This window comes from Halichoerus grypus, chromosome 4 (assembly GCF_964656455.1).
Source record: "Halichoerus grypus chromosome 4, mHalGry1.hap1.1, whole genome shotgun sequence".
Classification (NCBI taxonomy): domain Eukaryota; kingdom Metazoa; phylum Chordata; class Mammalia; order Carnivora; family Phocidae; genus Halichoerus; species Halichoerus grypus.
In genome coordinates, this window is record NC_135715.1 from 85,723,880 (window position 1) to 85,730,641 (window position 6,762).

Sequence of the window (6,762 nt, forward strand, 5' to 3'; positions counted from 1 at the left end):
CTCTTTCTTGTTTGCAGATGACGGTCTTCTTGTTGTATCCTCACATGGGGGAGAACAGAGAGAGAGAGGACATAAGCTCTCTGGTGTCTCATCTTGTAAGGACACTAATCTTGTTCAGGAGGTTCACCCTAATGACCTAATCACCTCCCAAAGGCCCCACCTCCTATTATCATCACATTAAGGGCTAGGATTTTAACATATGAACTTTGAGGGGACAGAAACATCAAGTCTATAGCATAAGTCTATTCGGAGTTTCTATTTATGTGCAAGTATTTGGTTAATTACTCCTACTTGAAGGTCCTTAGTTTTGGAGGACTGCAAGGCATTTTATTACCTACTCTTTCCATCCCTTAAAGGTTTCCACAAGTTTTGGCAAATTCACATTATCCTCATGACTATGTTTTGGAGTGAATCCAGGCATGTGAGTAGATTCACCATCAATCCACCTCACCAGCACTTTGCATCTTTTTACAATATGTTGAAGCCAGCGCACTGCAACTTGGGTAAATTGATGGGGCAAAGATTTAGAAGGCAGTAGTTGGCTTTTTCTAAGTAGTTGGAGCCTCACATTAGCCATATAAGCTCCTGGCAGTGTTGCAGTCTTAATATGTGTTCATTCTCATTGGCTAAAGTCTTAATAAGATTGAAGCAGCAAAATACTAGTCATTTTAGGGATACAATAGTTATCAGAAATTGGATGGTCACTGGAAGATGTTTTCTGGAGCCTATTTGTTCTTCATATCATGAGCTATAAAAAAATCACTGTGAAACCTGGCAAAGCTGAATATTTCCATACCATCTATCAAAGAGGCCTGTCCAAAGAAAAAGATCAATTGTCGTTATCCCCGCAACAGAACACATCTTCAGGTTTCTTTTTGTTTAAACCTTCAGGATGTGCCTTGCATACATTTGTGGATTTTGTGCATTATCATTGACTCTAAAGGAACACCTAGTTGCAGAAACAGGAAGTGGTTCTAGGAGTTTTACTGTGAAGCCATAGAAAAATGCTCCATAGTAACCCTTGAGCCATTTAATATATTCTTCACTAGTAATGGTAGTGTTCCCTGAAGATCCAGTATATACCAATGGACTGTATATGGATACTGCATTTCTTTGGGGAAGGTGTCTTACTATAAGGTTCATTGAAGAACTCTTGTCAGGGGCGTCATGATGGGAGGTGATCCAATCTGATTACAAATGCGAGGTGATGAGTCCAAAGAGAGAACTCTCTCTGGCTGGAAGGATTCATTCACCAAATGCTGTTCCCCAGCATCTAAGTTCTCATATTGTTACACAAGTGCTGGGTTCTTTGAGATGAGAGCTATTTTTAGTGTCTGTTCAGAGGGCCACACTGTTTCCATCTTTACAGACAAAGGTTCCCACTGAAGTTTTTACCTTAAAAGGATAGGAGTGTCTATACCCAGCCATAGAATTGTGTCGGGTGCCTTCTCCCCCAGCAGGCCTCAACACTACCTTCTCACTCTCATGGCAACCCTTGCATATCTCCATTTCTTCTTGCATTACTTTTGGTAGAATATCTTTTTATTTCTGTAAAATTGATAGTAATGTCCCTACATTCATTTCTGATTTTAGTAATTTGAATCTTCTTTTATTCTGAGTCAATCTAGATAAAGGTTTGTCAATTTTGTTGATGTTTTCAAAGAACCAGCTTTGAATTTCATTGAGTTGCTATTTTCTATTTTATTTATCTCTGTTCTGTTACTTCTTTCTGCTAGCTTTGGGTTTAGTTTGCTTTTCTTTTTCTAGCTCCTTAAGATGTACAATGAAAGTTACTGATTTGAGATATTCCTTTTTTCAACATATACATTTACAGCTATAACTTTCCCACTGAGCCCTGCTTTTGCTGCATTCCTTAAGTTCTGCTATGTTATGTTTTCATTTGTCTCAAAGTACTTTTGAATTTCCCTTGTTATTTCTTCTTCTGGTTGGTTAAGAGTGTTTCTTTAATTCCCACCTATTTGTAAAATGTCTGGTTTTCTTTCTGTTTTCATTTCCAGTTTCATTCTATTGTGATTGAAAAAGATACTGTGGAGGCACCTGGGTGGCTCAATCAGTTAAATATCCAACTCTTGATTTCGGCTTAGGTCATAATCTCAGGTCTGTACTCAGCAGGGAGTCTGCTTGAGATTCTCCCTCTCCCTCTGCCTCTATCCCCCCCACACACACACTCGTGCTCACTCTCTTGTGTGCTCTCTCTCTAAAATGAATAAATCTTTACAAAGAAAAGAAAAGAAAAAGATACTGTTTGTGGTTTCAATCTACTTAAATATATTGAGACTTGTTTTGTGATCTAACATATGGACTATTCTGGAGAATGTTCCATATGTACTGGAGAAGAATGTGTATTCTGTTGCTAAATGTTCTGTCTATTAGATCTAATCAGTTTATGATGTTCACATTCTCTATTTTCTTATTCATCTGTCTGGTTGTTTCTATCCATTGTTGAGAGTGGGTATTGAAGTCTCCAACTGTTATTGTTGAACTGTCTATTTTCCTCTTCAATTCTGTCTATTTTTGCTTCATATATTTTGGAGCTCCTTAGGTATGGATATATTTGTAATTGTTATGTCTTATTGCTGTATTGAAAGTTTTATCAATATGAAATGTTCCTCCTGTGTCTCTTCTCATCCTTTTTCATTTACAGTCTATTTTTGTCTGACTATAATATAGCACCCCCCCCCCAACTTTCTTGCTGGCTATTTTTATGGAATATCTTTTTCTATCCTTTTACTTTCAACCTGTGTTTCTTTATACCTAAAGTAAGTGTCTTATAGATAGCATACAGATGGATTCTGTCTTTTAATCCAATCTGCCAAACACTATCTTTTAATAGGAGAGTTTAATCCACTTATATTTAATGTGATTACTGTTAAGGAAGGATTTACTTCTGTTAGTTAGCTATTTTATTTGTGTGTGTTCTATGGTTTGTGTTCCTTTAGTTCCTTGGTTACTGCCCTTTTCTGTACTTAGTTGATTTTTTGTAGTGTACCATTTTGATTCCCACCTTCTTTCAGTTTCTGTATATATTAGGTTATTTTCTTAGGAGTAGCCTTAGGTATTACAATTAACAGCCTAAATTTATGAACATATGCTTTGGATAATATCAGTGTGTTCCATTAGTATATAAGCATTCTGCTCCTGCACATCTCCATCCTTCCCTCTTTATGCTGTCACGGTCACTGATTACATCTTTATACATTGTATACCATTATCATAGATTTCTAACTGTTTCATGCATTTTCCTTTTAAATCATACAGGAAAAAGGGAGACATAAACCAAACCAAAAGTACAATAATAACTGGCTTTTATATTTACCTATGAAATTACCTTTACTAGTGTTCTTCAATATTTTCTGATGTTTTTGAGTTGCTTTCTAGTGTCCTATAATCTCAGCCTGAAGAATTCATTTTAGCATTTCTTATAGGGCTGCTACACTATAATGAACTCCCTCAGCATTTGTTTATCTGGAAGTGTCTTAATTTCTCCATCATTCTTGAAGTTTTGCTAGATATAGAATTTTTGGGTGACATGTTTTATGTTAGCACTTTAAGAATGTCATCCCACTGCCTTCTGGCCTTCATGGCTTCTAATGTGAAATCTGCTGTTAACCTTGTTGAGGATCCCCTGTACCTGAGGAGTTATTTCTCTAGCTGCTTTCAAGATTCTCCCTTTGTCTTTGAGTTTCAGCAACTTGACTGTCATGTATCTCAGTGTGGATCCCTGTGAATTTATCTTATTTGGAGTTTGTTGAGCTTCTTGGATGTGTCTTTCATCAGACCTGGGAAGTTTGGAACCATTATATTTTCAAATATTTTTTCTGCCCCTTTCTCTTTCTCTTCTCTTGGGATTCCTATAATGGATATGTTGGTATGCTTGGTGGTATCTCTCAGCTCCTTAGACTATTCACTTTCTTCATTTTGTTTTTCTTTCTGCTCTTCTGGATAATTAATGTCTAATCTTCAAGTTCAGTGATCCTTTATTCTACTTGCTCAAATCTACTATTGAATCCAACTAGTGAGTTTTTCGTTTCAGTTATTGTGATGTTCAGCTCCAGAATTTTTGTTTTTGGTTGCTCTTTATAATTTCTCTTTCTTTACTGATATTCTCATTTTGTTCAGACATCATCTTACTGATTTCCTTCAGTTCTTTATCCATGGTTTCCTTGAGCTCATCAAACACATTTAAGACTGTTGATGTAACATCTTTGACTAATAATTCTAATTCCTGGGCTTCTCCAGGGATCATTTCTGTCAAACTCTATTTTCTGTGGATGGAACATACTTTTCTATTTCTTTGTATGTGTTGTAATTTTCTGTTGAGAAGTGGACATTCTGAGCATCATGTTGTGGTAATTCTGGAAATCTAATTCTCCCATTTATCAGGGATTGCTGGGTTTTGCTTGTTGATGGCTGAAACGATCCTTTGTGGCTTTTCCATATGGTATTGCAAAGTGTGTATTTTTTGTTGTATGTGTTCATTGACGTTTCCCTTCTGTTGTCTCTATAGTCATCCAGTGACCTGACAAAGATTTCCTTAAATGTGACTCCCGAGAGAGAGAGAGAAATACATCCTGTCTTTAAATTCTTTCATGGCTGGGAGGCACTTCAGCTCATGGGAGTTGAAACAACCACCAACTTCCATGCCTGCCACACACTGATCATTAATAGAATCAGAATGCACAACCCTGACTTTTGGAGAACAAACTTGTTCCTGCCCACTCTAGCTCCAACAAGCCACACCAGGACCATGGGCTGCTGACCCTATAGCTGCTTGCTCCAGGGCTGGAGGATGGGAAATGGTATCCCCTTTCTCACCAAAGTTGCAATTGAGAAAATTTGCCAGCCTCCTCATCAAACTCTCTGCTGGATGCTGCAAATGTTTCACATACTCCAGAGTTACCAGTGTCTAATTTTTCAGGCAATTTCCTGCCAATCTTCCTACTTAGCCATCTTCCCTGATGTCACTACAGTGGATTTTTGTATATTCATCTTGGGTCCTGTAAACTTGCAAAACTTGTTTATGAATTCTAATGTTTTTTTAATGGATTCCTTAGGATTTTTCTATATATAAGACCATGTCATCTACAAAGAGAGAGTTTTGCTTTTTCTTTTCCAGTCTGGACACATTTTATTTCATTTTCTTGTCTAATTATTCTAGCTATAACTTTTAGTAAATATTGAATAAAAGTATTGAGGACATCCTTGTCTTTTTCCTGAACTTAGGGGAAAGACCTTTAGTATTTCACCATTAAGGGTGGTGTTAGATGTGGGTTTTTCATAGATATCCTTTATGAATCCAGTAAGTTCCCTTCTCTTTTGTTGAGTGTTTTTATCATGTAAGGATATTGCATTTTGTCAAATGCTTTTTCTTCATCTATTGAGATGACCATGTGGATTTTGTTCTTTATCCTATTAATGTGATATATTAATTGATTTTCAGATGTTAAATCAGCATTGCATTCCTTTGGATATATCCCATTGATGATCATATATACTCCTTTTTATTTATAAATGGATTTCATTTGCTAATTTTTGTTTTTAGGTTTTTTTGTTTATTTGTTTGTTTTTGTATATAGCCATGAAAGATACTGCTCTGTACGTGTGTGTGTGTGTGTGTGTGTGTGTGTGTGGTATCTTTCTCCATTTTGGTATCAGGGTAATGCCTCAGAATTCATCAGTGAAGTCATCTGATCCTGGGATCTTCTTTGTGGGAACTTTTTTTTATTTCTATCTCAATCTGTTTAATTACTATAGATCTATTCAGATCTGTTTCTTCTTGAGTCAGTGTTGATGGTTTGTGTCTTTCTAAAAATTCATCCATTTCATCTACGTTATCTAATTTTCTAGCTTAAAGTTGTTTCTAGTATTCCCTTATGATTCTTTTTTAGTTCTGTAGTGTTGATAGTTTAATGTCCCCTCTTTAATTTCTGATAATAGTAATTTGTGATTTCTATTTTTTCCTTTGTTAGCCTAGTTATAGTTTTACCAATCTGATTGATATTTTTATTTTTTAAAGATATTATTTATTTATTTATTTATTTGAGAGAGAGAGATTGAGAAACAGAATGAGAGGGGAGAGGGTCAGAGGGAGAAGCAGGCTCCCCACTGAGCCAGGAACCCGATGAGGGACTCCATCCCAGGACTCCAGGATCATGACCTGAGCCAAAGGCAGTTGCTTAACCAACTGAGCCACCCAGGCACACCTGATTGATTTTTTCTTTTTAAGATTTTATTTATTTATTTGACAGAGAGAGAGACAGCGAGAGAGGGAACACAAGCAGGGGGAGTGGGAGAGGGAGAAGCAGGCTTCCCGTGGAGCAGGGAGCCCGATGTGGGGTTCAATCCCAGGACCCTGGGATCATGACCTGAGCTGAAGGCAGACGCTTAACAACTGAGCCACCCAGGCGCCCCTTGATTGATTTTTTTTTTTAATATTTTATTTATTTGACAGAGAGAGACACAGCGAGAGAGGGAACACAAGCAGGGGGAGTGGGAGAGGGAGAAGCAGGCTTCCCGCCGAGCAGGGAGCCCGATGTGGGGCTCGATCCCAGGACTCTGGGATCATGACCTGATCCGAAGGCAGACGCTTAACGACTGAGCCACCCAGGTGCCCCGATTGATATTTTTAAAGAACTAACTTTTGGGGTGCCTGGGTGGCTCAGTTGGTTAAGCATCTGACTCTTCGTTTGATCAGGTCATGATCTTAGGGTTGTGAGATTGAGCTGCACATTGTCAGGCTCT

At 37.6% G+C, this 6,762-nt stretch overlaps 1 pseudogene; it reads right to left on the minus strand.

The window, feature by feature from the left end:
* Positions 1-301: 301 nt before the first annotated feature.
* LOC118531357 (archaemetzincin-2 pseudogene) lies at positions 302-4,267 on the minus strand (annotated as a pseudogene).
* Between the last annotated feature and the right edge of the window lie 2,495 nt (positions 4,268-6,762).